Below are 16456 nucleotides of genomic sequence, written 5' to 3'. Positions count from 1 at the left end.
GTGCTGCACTTCTCAGAACATTTAAATAGCCAAGATCCAGAATGAGATTTGATGAATTGTACAGGGTCGTGCACTTTTAGTGCAAACAAGCATGCTCTCTTCAGAGCGCAGTCGCCTCCGATCCGACCACACATTGAGGCAAAGCTTCCGACTATGCAAACAACCGCTTTTGGGCCACTTCGAGCCTGCGCTGCTTTAATTTGATGTGCGGCCTCCTCCAACGCAATGCCACTTTGAAGAGAGCATGCTTGTTTGCACTAAGATTGGATGTCTCTGTACCTTGTCGTGAGAAGAAAAATAATTCAATAAAATGTATAGCAAAAGTATGAAAATCATTGCAAACCTACTTAGTGAGACGACATGCCTGCACTTGTAGCAAGCTCACTGTTTTGACCAATCATCATTTTTTGTTTAGGCTATGAGTAATAGTTTTGCTTGAATAAAACATTAACAATGTGCACCAGTTCAAGCATACTCAGGTTGGATTCCTTAGATTTCGTGTGATACAATACCAGATTCACATGTCAATAACTTCAAAGATTGTCAACCAATAACCTTTAAATATCCAAATTATAATGTAAGCATAGTAGCCAACACCTTGCGTGAAACAACACCCGTAGCTGCAGCAGAGCACTGGTGCCCAAAACATTGTGTGAATCATAAGAAATGCCTTGGGGAAATGCAATGCACTAGGGCACATTATTAGCTGTTCTGCCCAAAACGCATTTTTCTGAAACCTAGAACAAGAGTGAAGCTGTCACATTATTTTGTGCATGCGACGGGTGACGCTATGCAACAGGTGCAGAGGCATCACTAAAGTGCCTAGTGCAGCGTCATGGTAAGCTCGTTCCCCCTTTACCATAGCCTCACGGCCTGCCGCTGCTTGACGCTTTGCTCTGCTGCGTACAATACACTTTTGAATAAAACATTGCTTGATAAACTACTGAGTGGAAATATCTACATGCTTATTCCTGCAAAAAGGGGGAAAAAGACAAGTGCTTGGCATTTCAAGGAAAAAAGCAATGAGCAGTATAGTAATATAAAAAGAACAGATAAAACGTAGCTACGCTGATATGAATGACTGTCTGGACCAGGACACTGAATACTAACAGTGTGTGCAAGAAATGCAAATATTATCTGAGCATGTAAAAAGAAAATACATGCATTATATGTGCAGCATTTTCTTGCAAAACTGGGAAAGTGAAGGGAGCGCGTGCTTCCACTGCTGCCTGTGGCATTTTCAACAAGTATGCTTGAGTGAGAAGCATAGCGTCAAAACCTTGGTTTGACTTGATTTTGGGGTTTAAAATCCCAAAGCAACTCAGGCTATGAGAGACGCTGTTGTGGAGCACTCCGGAAATTTCGACCACCTGGGGTTCTTTACCGTGCACTGACATCACACAGCACACGGGCGCCTAGCTTTTCGCCTCCACCGAAAAGCAGCCGCTGAGGCAGGGATTCGATCCCGCATCTTTGGGCGCAGCAGTCGAGTGCCTTAACCATTGCGCCACCCCGGCGGGGTCATAGCGTCAAAACCAGAGTAATGGAAAGACACTGATTTTCACAGCTACAGGCCTTGCCATGTAGCCTCAAAGAAAAGTAATCAAAACAATCTTTATTGTTTAAAACTCTAATGCACAATAAGAAAATAGGTCACATCTGTCAACCCAATGCATATACTATTAATAAAAACAGTTTCTTAAATTTGTTCTTCACAGGCCAAAAAACGACATAGTGTGATTGTATGAGAGGTTCACAGCTCGAGGTGAAGATCGCTTCAGTCCTACTTGTCCCACGGGGTAACCGTGCGGTCATTCCACACAAATTCTCCCTTGGGTGAGTCGATGTTAGGAGGCAGCATCGCCAAATATGCTGGTGCATCAGCGCCTGTGGATTATTTTGCAAAAAGGTGTTAGTAACTCAAGTTTGACTACATCCAATAATATATTATTGCTCACAAATCAAAATACAGTTTTTATCACATCTCATAGGAGAACATTGCATATCTTTTCATAAAATATTTCACCATGCTCAGCTCCACCAAGAATTTATTTCACAACCCCAGTACATGTCATTTAAGACAGATAAACTAGAATGAAATACCATTTTAAGAAAAAACCGGATATATTTTAAACTTTCTTATTCCATACGTTTAAAGGGACAGAACACTGGAATTTAGGTCTCAAATTTTTTTCGGTGCAATGGGAAGATTGATGTTTAAAATGTTCGATTTCATAACGATTTTGGTAGAAACGCTGTAGAAAATTTTTACCGAGAATTTTTCGATCAGAGCATGCACCCGTTCTTATATATAGTAGGATGCTGGAAACCATGAGCAGCGACCGCGATGACGACTGGTGGTCGACAAAAAAGACTTACCGAAAACAAGTATAATATTCCTTCGCCAGGCAGTAATTCGACATTTGTTTGCTTATAGTAACGTCCTTTTCAGTTTCACACTCAAGGCTGTTACGGCACAATAACGCACGCCTCGTCGGCGAAAGTTTTACTGGGTACTATCATCGCTTCATTCACGGAATTCCAAACACTGTCGCGCTATCTAGTGGCAAAACCTGAAAGCATTCCTCTCGCGGTGCGAAAGGAGGGGTGGCTTTTATTTAAAGACGCAGTGGCGAGAGCGCAAAATATAATTAATTATGACAATCACTCCTAGGAGAAAAAAGAACAGTGTAGTTACGAAAATCAACGATATTTTGCTGACACGTAGTCACGTGGGGTACTACACTGAAAGTAATAGGGTTTCTCCGCTAGATAGCACCTCAGTTGTTTTTATCTGATTTTGAATGGCTAATCAAAACTGCACAGTCTCTTTTCTTTGATATTGTAGTGCTCGGCCTGTACTATATGAGGCAAGGTCTTTTCATCTCCACCATAATCTCATGACATATTGACTAGTGTTCTGTCCCTTTAAGAGTAAAGCCCTTACCTTGCTTCATTGTCTCTTATTGATCAATTAGTATTGTATAACAGCAAAATGTTTTGCATGACTAAGCTCATTGTGTTAGGTCTTCTTCTATCTTTTGCCACCTCGAGGATGCCTTTCTATAAATAGACTGGCCGCCTGTGTCACCAGATACACTTACGACAGCCGCAGATATAGGGCCATATTCAGAGTTTGCATTGTTTTCAGAAGTGTCCTTTTTTGCCATTTTCACTATAATCTGATTGGTAGAAATGGCAGGACCGGAAGTGGTGGCAACCAAACTGACATCCAGTTTCCAGCGTTTCCATCAATCAGATGACTCAAGGTGAGTGCGAAAATGATGCCAACTCAAAATATGCTTTAGCACACATCCTTCTTTTTCTGAAGTTTGCTATAGACGCATATGAATGTATACTTCAAAGAAGTCAGGACTGTGAGTTCATAAATGTCAAAATTACTTTCAGAACAGCAAACCAGACTGCACTGAGCCCACAAATTTAGGTGTAAAATGAGGAGATTAAGAAACAGAAAACATGGATAGGCTACCTACCTTGGTCAGGAGTCAAAGGTCCCTTATGGCTCGTCATATCCGTATCGACAAAGCCAGGATGCACCTGTGAATGCAGAAAGATTGATACCAGAAAACCAAGACGACATGCTGCTACAGTAAAGCTCCTTATCTATTCATGTCGATCACTTCAATTATGGCACCACATGCTGCCAGCACGGTGTTCTGGAAGTAAATGGCCTATAGGGTCAAGTCATACGGTACAGTACTTTTATGCAGAGAAACATGCATTAAGAAGGACGACACACTGAAAAGCATACAGCAGCAGTTCCTATCAGGTTTCTTCTGCAAAGTCAAGCAATCATTTACAACTTCTCATATATATATAAGCTATTCACATAAAATGTAACTGCAATGGCAGTCTCTTTCTCTGCAACAATATAAGGCTGGAAGCACAGCAAAAACTATTGTTCCAGGGAAATGCTGGCCTCTTTCGTGAAGTTTAATGTAAGACTACACTTTCTAGGTACAGTAGAACTCCTTTACATAGTGAAGTCATTCAGAGGAGCAAATATCTTTATTATATCAATGTCTTTAATACATCAGTTGCTGGTGATTGCATGGCCATGAAGATGATGTCTAGTAACTGAACGGCTACTTGCTACTTGCATGTTGCTACTTTATGAAAAAAAAAAACTCAAAAATACTTTCTATCCTTTCCTTTTCTCTCCGTGAATTTTCTTTTTCTGCATTATAAGATCTTTTTCGTTTACATCTTGTGGAAGTACCTCTTTAGCTAGATAATAATGTGGCTACGAATAAGGCTGAGTTTGATTTCATGTTGAAACCAAAGCTCTGCATGAATATGGAGTTGGCTTTCGCTGTTTCTGTCATTTAAGACGCAACAGATGAGAAATGCAAACAATACAATCAAGCATGAAAAAACCGCACGTGCCATATGCCTCCACTCCTTGCCACCACTGCCCCATGCTTCACCCTGCACAATGCTGCGAACGTTTGGCCGTTTCTTTTCTTCTCTACATCATGCTGCACTTCTGCTCTCTTTTACTTTCTGAACAGACTGTGCCACCTTCATTCCAAGTTCTACTTTTTTCCTTCCCTGCATGTCGCATGTATTGCTTCACAGACCCAAAGCTCACCTAAAGTTTGATTCTTCTTACAGCTGGTGAGCGTTGCGGTAAATCAATAAATAAATAAACTAAAAAAACACTCCATTTTATTTTCGTATTTTTTTTCCAAACCAGAAATATTTGCCCCGTGATCGTAGGTTACGCATGTGCGGCCGGGAAGTATGTCATTGCAGCCAGAAGCAGTTTACTATAATTTATATTTATCATAAACGTCTTTACTACAAAAGGAAAAAAAACTGTACAGTCATTTATGAAAGACGAACTGGGACTTCGGTTTTACTTTACTATATCCGAGTATTTAATATAATGTCAAACATTCCTCAGCCTTTTACTTTCTGTAACAACTGTAACCTTTCATAAAAAGCAATTATGGTGGCTTCTGGCTGAAAAGAAAACCACTTTAAACGGAGAGGTAATGCAGAAGGCGTTTTACTCTGCAATATTTCCTTTAAGAAGGTCCCTACGTCACTCCTGACAATTCATAGATTTGAACATCTGAAGTCTGAAATGAAAAGCAAAAAAGTTCAGAGCACCAAAAATGCATCAGCTAGTAAGACATGGCGCATGTGTTCTCAACACAGCACTGCACCTCCAACTTTGATGCCAACTGCAGTTCCAGCAAGCATAGGTGCAAGCTATTGCTGCTGTGTATGCTTTAGCATACAAAGGTCAAAGCATGTTACAGTCTGTGCAAATATTAGAGGGTGTTACAACTCAAACAAGTGCACAAATGACAACATAAGTGATGATATCTACTTACAGCATTCACAACCAAGTCCTCACGAGAGTCTTCATTGAACTCGCGTTGCTGGATGAAACTTAGCACAGTGACTCCTACCTTAGACACATTGTAAGCAGACTGCCCCCAACCTTTTTCTTTATTCTTGCCTTCCTTGGCCGCCCTGTAAACATGAAATATGTAAGTAAATATGCTTGAGTAAATAGGTAATATTTCACGCAGAAAGAAAAAGAAAGTAATGAAAACAGGTTGGCACCAATATGTTTTACAGGGGAATCCTATCATCATGAATACAAGAACAAACTACCAAAAAAACTGAGCAAGCACTAACTGCACAAACTCCTCCATGAGGCTGCAGAGCTCTTCCAAAGTGATATTAGGGTTGCTGAGCTTCTTCTTCAGTTCTTCTCCAGGAATCTTCTTCAGCATGCCCAACATACTGCTCACGTTGACCACTCTGTGGAAAGCAATGAATGAGTACACATATTACAGAATTAAAGTACACACTACTAGTGCAAGTGCCGCATTAAAGATTGTGCGGTACATATCCACACCTTCCTTGGACAATTGTTACACCGTCAGCTAGTGAAAAGGACTGTGTTTATGGCAGTAAAGGTTCCTACATGGTGTCTCTGCTATGGCTAGGTATGACTTTCTGTCTATAACTTTATGACCGTCGCCATCTCCAGTTAATGCTGTGCTGCACTGATTCATACCAGAAGTGGAAAAAATTCCAAGAATGGGTGCTTCCATGTTCATCAGCAGCACTTGCATGGCAGCAGTGTGGCCAGTTACAAGTGAAGAATGCCTCCACTTCATTCATGTGCACACCATCCACAAAACAGTGCATAAACTATGCAGCTGCTGATTCCAGGTTTAATATGAGCATTCTTCCATGGGCAAAAAACTATGCATGGCAGCTGGTGTACTTTTACTTGATGAAAGCCACCCGCAAATGATGTCATCATTATCAGCCAGACTATACCCACTGCAGAGCAAAAGCCTCTTCCATATTACTCCAATTAACCCGGTCCAGTGTTAACTGCGTCTACTTGGCCCTTGCAAACTTCTATAATCTCGTCCACTGACCTAACTTCCTCCACCCCCTGTCGCGCTTTCCTTCCCTTGGAATCCAATTTGTTACCCTAAGCGACCACCACATGTCCTGCCCATGCCCATTTCTTCTTGATTTCCCCTAGAATGTCAATAACTCGAGTTATTTGTCTGACATGCCCTACACACTTCCTATCTCTTAATGTTACACCTACCTTTTTCGTTCCATAGCTCTCAGCGTTGTCCTCAACTTAAACAGAACCCTTTTTGTTAGCCACCAAAGATATTAAGAGAACAAGGAAACAATGATGTTACACAAGTTTTGCTTTAGGGATATATACAAGTGTCAAATGTGCACTCAGCCTTCAAGAATTTTGAAACACTTTTAACTGTAGCTTTAATAGGCTTAAGTTGTCCTTCTAAGTCACTAAAGAAAAAACAAAACAGTAGCAAGATCTGTCTCCAACAGACTTGCACTAGAGCCTAATATGTGGATTCCATTATAGGCTATAGCTCACTTTTAAGGTCAGTTACAAAGCAAAACATCAGGGGAGAATTTTCTGTGGGCCAGCAACAAGTAGCACTTCTGATAAAACAAGTAATTCTGGTAATGTTCTCCTGGAAATGCAAGTATACACAATAGCTATACGCTTCACAGATATTTCTAAACTCCATAATTACAAGCTGTTATGTTTCCTGCTTTTAAAACTGCAGAATATTTAGTGGCGTGCAAATATTCAAAAATCTAAATACGAATCGAATATGGTTGTTTTTCGATTCATATCTGATTAAAAGTTTTATATTTGCAGTTTCCAGATATCCGAAAAATATTGAACACACTAAGATGTCTGAACAGTCAGAGATTGCCAAATATCCTAAAGTTATTGAATGCAGTACACTCATTAATTCAGCCCTCAAGGGACCATAATGGCATGAAGTTAAAGCGAAACTGCGAATGTGTGACCGACGTATATTACGGAATTAGGGGACAGCCGATCGTGGTTAAACATGCCATGTGTGTGCACATTTATGGGCGGACACCACTGTTCCAAGCAATTCAGGTTTATTTCGGTGACCGCTGGCTGTGCGGTCATGCATCAATGCAATCTGCCATCTGAATTAACTAGAGCGAATAAGCCCATGTCTGAATTAAAGAGTGTCCAACGCAATAAACTTACATGGGTGGCGGCCAGGAGCACGCTCCAAGTTCGAATTATCAAGATTTCTCAAATAAGGGGTTGAATTAATGAGGACTCTACTGTATGATATGCAGCTGTGAAATAAACGTGACAAACAATAATTGCTGTTATTTATTTTTTCTTTTATTTTTATTATTATTTATTTATTTTTTTACCGATAAAATATTCGATTCAATACCTGAAGGCATTTCTTTTTTTTCTCCATAGTCGTAATCCATTTGTATTAAAAGTTTCTTTATTAGTGTGGCCTAAAAAATTTTTCAAGAAACAGGCTGAAAAAAAGAAAAATTACACTACCTGCTCAGATAATGATGCATGAAATATGAGCAGGAACAACATACCTGGCATGTGGGCGTAGCAATGGGAACAGTTCTTTGCAGACGTTGAGCGTGCCAAAAAAGTTTGTCTTCACAGTGACTTCTGCTTGCTCTCCAAATGGTGCGGTGGAGTCATGCTGAAATCAAAGAAAGAGAAAATGAACTCTTCGAGAGTCTAATTAAATAGACTCTGTCCGTTGCTCACTCTTAATGCAAATCATCAACACCCTTAACTCATAGTTTAAGGTTTGAACAGGCCCAAGGCTGCTTATATATGCGCTTTCTTGTTTACATTGCTCGCAGCTTCTATGCAGAAACTTAGATTACCTCCCCTTCTGTAAAGATTCTTGTTTATAAATCTCTTGTTAGACCCAAACTGGAATATGCATATGCAGTTTGGGACCCTCAAATCAATCCAGAACTGCGCAGCTAATTTTATTTACAATGACTATTCATATTACACCAGTGTTACATCGCTCAAGCTTAATGCAGATCTTCCTAACCTTGAAATCAGGCGAAAACTTATCAGGCTTAGCCTCTATCATAAGTTATATCAATTTCCAATTGACTGCATCCTCATTTCACCAGTACAACACCATCCCTCCCTTACAATTAAATCATTTAAAATTGGTAAAACCTCCGCATGCACGCGCACGTCATCGCATCTTCATTCTTTCTTCGTACAAACAGCGAACGCCTAGAATGATCTGCCCGAATAAACCGTGCATAACTCTGATGCTGCCAATTTCAGGACTGCCATTGAACATGTCTTCCTTCACTGATGATGGTCACCCCTCACGTAAGACCCCTAGCTAGGAGCATTTGAGGAATAACAAATAAATAAATCTCCTGCAGCAACAAAGAGGGTATAGTGTGCTCAATAACTAGTGACAACCTGTTGAAACATTAAATATCAACATGCTCAGGCTTACGTCTGAAGCAAAGAAGCTTAATCAGTGAGTCATATTTTGCCCGCCTATTTTGAACTTTAGACAAGTGAGCATGGCATTTTTTCTTTTCTTTCTTTCTTTTTTTTTTTTTTAGCAAGAAACATAGAGGACACATGCCTTGTATGCCATTCCAGCATTGTTCACAAGCACATCCAGGCCACCCATATGTGCTCTTGAGGAAGTCCCGAAATTTGCGTATGCTCTCAAGGTCGTCGATGTCAAGCTGGTGAAACTTCGGCCGGAGAAGTTGCTTGTTGAGCTCCGACACAGCTGCATTGCCGCGTTTTTCGTCCCTAGCTGCTCAGAAAAAGAGAGAACACTGTTTATTTCTCCAAAACATTACAACAATGCATGGGAAAGTAAAAAAGAAAATTGTTTTTTTACAACCTTCAATAAGAATACTGGCAAAAGCTCATGAGTTCAGCAATGTAATATGTTTACCATGGACTCCAAGCTGGAGAGGTAGCTCTCTTCACATTCATTTTTTTATATTTCGGACTTTCACTTTTGTATATTCGGCATTTTATATCCAGTGAATATTTTGTACTTGGCCCATTAATCATATAAGTCTTATTGAATGCAGAAATCAGTCTACATAACATAAACATAGTGAAGAAGGTTATGTTATGATGTAGATAATGTTCAGTTGTAAGCTTATGGGACAAACACCAGCATGTAACTTACCCTTTGATTAGTTTTGTCCCTTCCGAAAAAGCCCCCTTTTTTTTTTTTTTTAATGAAAGGCAGCAAGCCTTTCGAGACGCCTCAAAAGTAACATAACAAAGTTCCAAGAAATTTATGGACATGCACGAGCTCAATTTATTGAAATTCAAAATGCTGTTCGGCAAATATGCAGCAAGTAACCAGCAGCACTTATACACAGCTGGAATTGTGTAAACACTATTTTTTGGCCTAAAGAAATCAGTGGATTTTACAATTTCCAGCTACACCATATTACAACTTTTTAGCTGAAGTTAAACCATACGAAAGTGTTTAATATGCACAAAATTAAATCTCTTCCGTACATTACTGTCAAAATGTGGACACTACACCTAGGAGCAAGCTTGCAACCTTATGGCTAGCATTATGTGTCATTACTAAACCACCATAATAGGTCCTTTATGAGTTGTTTTTCATCACCATCTAGCATGTCAAAACTGAGTGGAGAGGCTTTGGTCATAAGGAACATTCTCATTATTCTTCTTTGATCATCTCTCAGTACCATTTTCACTAATTCGTCTTAACTCAATAAACAATTTGTTAAAATTAATGTGGAATGCTGAAAGAATGGTAAAACATCAATCTAGCACAATTCTGTATAGGTAAAAGCACAGACAAAACTAAACGAAGCACGCTGTCACCTTCTAACATTTATGACGTGCTGCCCAGTTGGCATAGGCAGCTGTGGTATGTGCAGGCAGGTAGTAGACGCAAGCACACAGTCTCGCTCACAAGTAATGTTTCTGTTTGTTCGATAGGAAATGCATGATTAAATTTACCGAAAAAGTATGCTGCGTTTACCTATGTCCACGCCTTTATACTTGACTCACTTATGCCAAAGGACACATTTGCTTAATAAATAAGTAAATAAATAAATAAACATCAATGAACTTGTGCAGTTTTTAAGGAGATTCCAGCTGCAGGGTGAGGTTAGCCAGGAAACACAATTAGCAAAATACAGAAATTGAACATTACAGAACCCACTTACTGATTTAAAAATATCAGTTCCATCATGCTTGCTGCTCCGAGAGGCTGCATTGCCGCATTTCAAAAAGAATGCTTGCAGAGCAACTATGCTATTTTTATATATAAGCCAGCAAAGCCAAAATCACATGCAATGCAGGGGGCACTAACCTGTCAGGAATACATCTCCATCGAATTGCTGGCACAGGAACTTCACTATTGAAAGGCCAATGCCCTTGTTGCCCCCTGTAACCTGTGTACATAAAAAATTCTGATTAATCAATTTCCTTTATGCACTGATATAAGCGAGTGCTACAGCTTTCTGTAGGATGCATACAATATTTAACACTACTGATGCTCCTGGCTACCCAGAAGTATTGCATGTTTAGATTTACAGAACTGCTTAGTAAAAAAATGTCCTGTGAAAGCAGATGTCATATAATGGCCATGGCTTACGACCTCAACAAATGCAAAACAAATTGTGTGTGTTTAGGCATTGCTTTAACCTAGAGAAAGAGCAAAAGCTGTGAGTGTTGCAGTGATAGCCTGTTTAACACCCGCTTTTCAATCTGAGTTTTTTTTATAATATTTATTTAATTGGCTCACAGGAAAGGAAAGGTGCAGCATCTGTCACACTTGTTCTGTGGGCATCTCAATCATGCAGTAACGGAAGGGAGGAAGGTGGGAGTAAAAGGGTTGCTGTAGTGAAAGGCTCCCCAGTAATTTCAGCCACCTGGGGATCTTTAACATGTACTGACATCCCACAGCACATGTAGGCCAGTTCCTTTCCATCAAGATGCATCCCCCAGTGTGGTCCAGATTAAACCCTGGTATTCTATTTTGAGGAAAGGAAGGAGCCTTGCACTTCTGAGTGGACAGCATGGAATTCTGGATGACACCTACATCTAACCAGGTCAATAATAATAATTGGTTCACAGGAAGGGAAAGGCGCAGTATCTGTCACACTTGCTCTGTGGACACCTGAACCGCACACTAAGGATCTTTAACACTGATCATGTTTTGATATTTTTTCTTGTATATTGTACATTGGTTTATAAGAAAGGAAAGGTGCTGTATCTGCCTTTGACCTTCAAGGTTGTTCAAGGCGACATCGCACAACACAGGGCTGCTTCTCCATTAATAATAATAATAATAATAATTGGGTCACAGGAAAGAAAAGGCGTGGTATCTATCACACTTTCTTAGTGGACACCTGAACTGCACCGTGGTGGTGAGGTGGTGCAGTGGTAAGACGCCCGACTACTGTGCGGGAGTAACTGGGTTCCAACCCCACCTTGGCCAGCTGAAGAGGCGTCTGTGTGCTATGCGATGCCAGCGCATGTTAAAGATCCCCAGGTTGTTGAAATTACTCTGTAGCCCTCACTACGGCTCTTCTTTCTCTCTTTCCATTTCACTCCCACCTTCCTCCCTTCCCTTACGACGCGAACGCCTTTCCCTTCCTATAAATCAATCAGTTTGCACTGTAAGGGAAGGGGTAAAGGAAGGGACAAAGGCGGGAGTGAAAGTGGGAAGAGGAGCCTGGAGGGCTAGGGAGTAATTTTGACCCGGGGGGGGGGGGGGGGGGGGGGGGGGGGATCTTTAACATACCCTGCCCTGACTAAGTTAGGTTTTGGTGAAAGGCCAAGTATACATTTGGGTGGACACCCTGAAATCGTGGACACCCATACTTAATTAGGTCAAAGTCATTTGAAGGGCATGAAGATCTGCTATACCTAGTGTAGTGAAGGTTTCACTTCCAATGTAAATTGGTTTATAAGAAAGAAAAGGCGCAGTATCAGTCAAGTTATGAAAGAGCACTGAACAAGGGTAGAAGGGGGGGGGGGGGGGGGGGAGCCTCACTTCCACAAGTGGAACGTTGGCTCGACCTACCTGTGATCTACCTGGGAACTGAGGCTTCCCCCCCTCCCCCCCTTCTACCCTGTTCAGTGCTCTTTCATACTGTGTAAACCATCTTCTTCCTCTCCTCCTACAAATATCTGTCAAGGTCACTTGAAGGTGAAAACCGTGCATACACGGAGTAGTGAAGCTTTCCCTTCAATAAATTTAATTTTCGGGGGTGGAAACAGGCTGCAGCATTTCAGAGCAGCTCAGGGAGAAGTAATAATGCCATTTTGGAGCAGCTTCGGAGCAATGAAAGGAGAGTTTTGGAGAAATCTAATTATGCATTGGAGCACGTTTCTTAGGCTAACCACCTTCGATAATTGCAGTTTTCTATTCCTGACACACAAAATTGCAAATCTGATTCATTTTTATGCAACATTAAATACTTGTCCGACTATGCACACTTCCCTGAGAAAGAAAGACAAATGGTCAAAACATGTAAAGATGTTTAAAATAATAGATGTTGACGTAAGGAACAATTAGTAATAAACTAGCAGCAAACGGAATGCCTACTTGTGCACTTTACAACTGAACATCATGTTTGACCTAAAGGTATTGCCTAGTCTGACTTGACAGATTCAAATGTGGAATCTATTTATGCGCTCAAGCAGTGCCATTAGATTGGAGTTTACATCAATGAGCAGCATATTTCTGCTCTCTAATTTGTGCATATCATTTCTGATCCTACGCCTCTGCTAACAAATTCCCAAAGTGCTGGTCATTAGTGCCTTCAGGAAGAATAGATGGCACTCAGCGGTAGCCTTTTCATCCTTCAGCTTCTTTAATTCTCTTTTCTAGTGATTGGCACCTTTGGCACACCACCCCATAATGCTTCAAGTACCTACATGTATGCTTTTGCCTGATATAGGCCTGGCATGTTTGTCATGGACAAAAGGGCTCGGTGTTGAAGTACCAGCTTGTTTCCACTAAAAGCCTTAGAACAAGTTGTGTAAATTTTGCAGACAAAAAAGTTTACCAACGGCATGTTGTAGTTTATGCTATCTGCTTCGCATGCTGCTCTCGCTTCTCTCAACTGTTGATTCAAAAGGCTAGGAGAACGTGCTATATATCACATGCACTGAGCATTTTTTTTGCAATTCCCTTCAATCGCTTGTGGCCCATATTAAGTTTACTTGTGATTAGATATTTATTATGCTCCATGCTCCCGTCGGTTTTGAAAATTTTATTTGTATTAAGCCCAGCGCAAAGAAGTGTTACACCTCCGGCGTTGGTGTGCTGCCATCCTCCCTGTTTCAGCTAGCAAAACATTTGACAGCAAAACTTTGTAGCACCTATTTGAAGCAGTTTTGGAGCAATATCCTGTTTTGGAGCAGGATGGAGTAGAAAAAGCAGTTTGGAGTAGAATGGAGCAATTGGAGCAATGCTTCCACCCCTGAATTTTACTTGTCATGAGATTTAGGATAATCCATGTAGTACCTCTACTATACAGTCCAAAAGACCAAGAAACATATTCTAATAGGGAAATAATAGGGAAAGCAAATGCAAATATCATCTAAAGATTCAAGATACATTCACACACTTACAAATGCTGTGCTGCACTTTAGCAGGCAATAACATTGACAATTTAGGTCAGGTGTGCTTTGGTTGGTTTGATTTCTGGAGTTTAACATCCCAAAGCGACTCAGGCTATGAGAGACGCCGTAGTGGAGGACTCCGAAAATTTCGACCACCCGGGGTTCTTTAACGTGCACCAACATCGCACAGCACACGGGCGCCTTGCTTTTCGTCTCCATTGAAAAGTGGCCGCTGAGGCCGGGATTCGATCCCGCATCCTCAGGAACAGTAGTTGAGCGCCGTAACCAGTGCGCCACCCCGGCAGGAGGTCAGGTGTGCTTTAATGCCAGTGATGTAATCATAACTACTAAAAAGAGGTAATGATAATGTCATGAGAATCTAACCACTTTCCCAGCAGCAGTAATTTGAGAGCACGATAACCAGTAAATGGCATCTAAATGTCAACATCGGAGTATGATGAAATGCCAGAATAGCACTATTGACATACTTCTCACGAATTTAAATATGTAGGGAACAGAATAAAGCAAACAGCTGTGATTACAGTCTAGCAATTCATTGCGTGTAATAGAATGATTAACTTACCTGGTGGAGCAATCAATCAAGCCTCCATGTTACAAACTATAGAGACTGAAGCCGGTTACAGCTCACAAGTGAAATCGAGAGTTTGACGAAAACTCGTCTAGTTGGGATGGTCTGTTAAACGTGCCATTTTTGACGTCATGTTGTGTTTTTTTGTGTATGCTTTTGGTCGGCATCACATTTTACAGCTCACAATTGTGCAGCAATACGATATGTATGGAACAGTCTGATGCAGACATGAGAGGCATATTCAGAAGCCTGAGTTCTGTGATTTTAGAAGATAAAGTCTATCAGATTACTCATGGCAGAATATGCTCTTTCCAGGTATTTTCAGTGTACTTACTGCACAGACTGTGAGTGAGCCTATTAAGATCCCACACCACTAATGTATCGCGGATTGGGAAACAGAATTATCTGCAAACAGATTGATAGGCAATATAAGTTGAAACTCAACTCAAGACAAAGTAATGAAAAACTTTTAAAAAGCCTCTGAGCAAGTATTTCACTTAGCGGATTTAAAAAAAAAAAAGAAAAAAGGTCCTACGATTCAGTCCATCTGGTGTTTTTGTCCATTTAAAATGTATGAGCGAACACTAGAGCCCGACTTGTGGTGATACGCGGCGGCGGGCGCATTTAGAAATAAATCTGAAAGGGAAGTGCATGCGTTTCTCAATTTGCCAGAAGCAGACATGGCACCAGGACCCACTACGTTGCGAAAAGCAGCCCCAGCGCATCGCCACGCGACTCTGTACGTGTTCACGCTCATAAATTTTAAGATTGAAGGTCTGACAACAAACACCTGCAAAACTGGCCCGATTCACGTGATTATTCTTAATAAAAATGCCGGCCCATACGCGTGTCATACGGGTACGTAATACGGATTCGCAGTTGTATCAACGTTTACAGAATGCGCCAGCACGTATGTACAGCCGCACGCGCACAAGCACGCGCGTGCGGGCGAAAAGCCCCGCCTACAATTCAGGCCACAACGCGCTTTTCTTTTGCGCGGGTAACGGACCAGCGGTTGGCTGCAGAGATAGTACGATAACCGCGGGGAGAAGAAAATAAATAAATGAACAAATAAAGAACGCGAGGAATGACGCATTCAAGGCCGTCAGATGTTCAAGGTCCTTCAGCTGGCTGGTACGCGTCGTACCACCGACTACGTGAGGAAGTTCAAGCTGGCCGAGCACACGATCAGAAAACGATATCAAATTTCTGTCTTACCACAGCGACCCGAGTCGATGACATGGTACAACGGTTAAACCTTGCAGGTCGGCGACAGATAAGCAGGGAATGATGCGAAGCCTGCGTTTTCGAAAGTTGCACACCTTGACAAACGTGACGCTACGACGAACTGCTTATACGCGACTGAAATCAAATCAATGAGATGAGCCCGCGCCAGGATTCGTCGGTCAAGTCACGTGACGAACTGCAGACACATGAAACTTTAGTAGTGCTTCTGTGACGCCCTTTCGAAATTTGTTGGCTTCTCCGCTAGGGTATGGTAGAGCCACGGCCGGTATCGAGGAAGAGCGCGAAGAGCGCTCGCTCTCCCCCGAAACCGGCCGTGGGTAGAGTATGGGGCGCTACCTGTTTCCTCCTCCAAGTTAAATGCAAAGTCTAAATTTTCCCTTTATGCTGCCTCTTAGCGCCCGCGGCGCAACATGAAGACAAATGTAGACTCCCTGCCTGTTGTTAAACACTTGGAGGAGCCACTTTGAAATTTTAACTAACGGCTTATTCCCTACGGTATTCTTCCCTCATCCACCTCACTCTACCAACTCTACCTCAACTAGACACGGATAGCGGGCGTCTAGTTCAAAAGCACAGATCGATGAATTTGTGGCGCTAAGGCGCTAATCCATCTGGCACGGGACGCTCTGCGAAAGACG

At 41.5% G+C, this 16456-nt stretch overlaps 1 pseudogene across 1 annotated transcript; it reads right to left on the bottom strand.

Annotated features, from left to right (window-relative positions):
- Window positions 1-1594: 1594 nt before the first annotated feature.
- On the bottom strand, window positions 1595-15994 carry LOC146199589 (carbonyl reductase [NADPH] 1-like; annotated as a pseudogene). Its single transcript, XR_014705096.1, has 8 exons — window positions 15789-15994; window positions 10716-10797; window positions 8979-9158; window positions 7936-8048; window positions 5674-5799; window positions 5364-5505; window positions 3495-3558; window positions 1595-1887 (listed from the first exon to the last, which is right to left on the bottom strand). The product of XR_014705096.1 is annotated as a carbonyl reductase [NADPH] 1-like (transcript).
- Between the last annotated feature and the right edge of the window lie 462 nt (window positions 15995-16456).

The sequence above is a fragment of the Amblyomma maculatum genome, chromosome 2 (genome assembly GCF_055883805.1).
Source record: "Amblyomma maculatum isolate TAMU_Amacu chromosome 2, ASM5588380v1, whole genome shotgun sequence".
NCBI lineage: Eukaryota > Metazoa > Arthropoda > Arachnida > Ixodida > Ixodidae > Amblyomma > Amblyomma maculatum.
The sequence above is the reverse complement of the archived record's forward strand: the minus strand, read 5'-3'. Positions and strand labels throughout refer to the sequence as shown.